We start from the raw sequence: 1963 nt of genomic DNA, 5'->3' as shown, positions 1-1963 counted from the left end.
CTAGAGCGGAGTCTAAGAGTGTCGGCATGCCAGAAACTGGCTCAAGAGATAAGAAAGCGAGCTTGATTGAGAGAATGGAGATTGAAGTCGATTGTTTTGGGGGCTAGTTGGAAGAGAAGTATGTTTTTAAAAATTGTTTTTTAAGAATATACCAAACATGTGTGTGTCCACATGGTAATACCAAACTTATCCATCCACATGGTAATACCAAATATATGCATTCACATATATATTCACACTTCACAAAGAAGTCAGACTGCTTTGGAAGATTTATCAAAAAAAAAAAAAATATAGCAAGTTCAGAACTGCCTACTCAACGTCCTGCTTCCGGGAGGCAATGGTTTTTAAGTCTTTCCATTTTTTTGTTGCTTATTTTTTAATACATCTATCTAACCCACATCTTGACTCTTCCCTTGAGTTTTGTCTTAAGATTTTCCATTAAGTGACACAGAGTTCACCATTGATCTTACCTGCTCACTTTGGTGCTCAGTGCTCGCACCGTCTTCTTGTTCAAACTTTTAGTTCCATTGATTTATTTTTGGTATGTGTTTGAGCATTGTACCCACATGTGCACCACGGGCCATTTGCAGGAGCTGGTGTTCTTTCAATTGTGGGTTCCAGCTTGCACGAACACCTTTCTTTGCCTGCCGTGCCATCCTTCAGCTCCCATTTCATTTTTAAAAATTACTGGTATATATTAATCATATATTTTTTATTTCCTTATGACATTTCTATACAGGTACATAATGCATTTTGAGCATACTCATTCCCATTTCCCCTTTTGTGTCCCTTCTTCTTGATGTAATTTCATTATAAATTTGGCGGGATCACTAGTTACTGTTCTCACTATCATGTCTAGATATATTCAATTCATTGCTGAGTGTGCAATATTAAAGACAACCAAGATGGCTCTTCCTGTCCCAACTCGAAGTCTGCCCAGGAATAGCATACCTAGGTTCCATTTACTTGCTTAGGCTTTTACACAACTGTTCTTTTAGCCCTATGTTCCCTCTCAGTTGACTACAGGGCTTCTCAGTAAGGCCAAACCACCATGTTTTCATTTGGTTGGAGACATATTTCCCCAAACCCTCATCACACCAGTCTGGGAGGGCTGCACTCCATCCCCCTGCACAGCTGCCCCGAGGTATCCCATCTTACCATTGTCCTAAGGATTCTTTCTGCATTGTGATTGAGCTGGGCTTCGTTCTTCCCACGCCCCAAGTTCTCTCTTTCTTGGTTCACCCTCACAGATAGTGAAATTCCTTCTCCTCCAGTACTTTTCTTTGTTTTGGTGAATTATGGTAATACATTTGCCATTTAACCATTCTGGAGAAACTCATTGATTCTGAGATGCCCCACAAACCAGGCATCCTGTAAAGATGTTTTGGGGATTCTTTGTGGATTTGGAAGTTTAAAAAGCTCACCAGATTTTTCTGTGTAGTTTGAAAGTCACCATATTCCTAGAATAAGCACCCATTATACTTACAAAAGTTGTGTTGACTGGGGAGAAAAGGAGAAGGAAAATAGACCAGGCAGGGGACCTCTAGCTCAGAATGACAGACAGCCCAAGATTAGTGAAAAGCACACCAGATAATCCACCCACTTAACCGTGAAGATGTGCTTAGAGTATTATACAGTGGGAAATAATACATTGGCATAAATTTGTATGGGAGAATTCATGACTCTGAAATGAGGCACGTTCATTTGGGGTCCAAACTTAATAAACAGTGTGCTTCCCTCCATCCTCTTGTTTTAAAGACATCTTTACACTCCTGAGAGCTTTCTTGGAGGACCCCACAAGGAAAAATAGGCACCATGTCAGCAAAGCCAAATAGTGGGCCAGGCCTAGGGATTTTCAAAGTACAGTGAAATTTCACAAAGCAAATGCGATAAAACGTGGATTTCCGCACCTCATTTCTCTTAATCCAGTGTGCCAGTTTTAGTGTAGGTTTTAAATCCTGAC

The sequence above is a fragment of the Cricetulus griseus genome, chromosome 6 (assembly GCF_003668045.3).
Source record: "Cricetulus griseus strain 17A/GY chromosome 6, alternate assembly CriGri-PICRH-1.0, whole genome shotgun sequence".
NCBI classification, from domain to species: Eukaryota; Metazoa; Chordata; class Mammalia; order Rodentia; family Cricetidae; genus Cricetulus; species Cricetulus griseus.
This window is presented reverse-complemented; position numbering follows the sequence as displayed.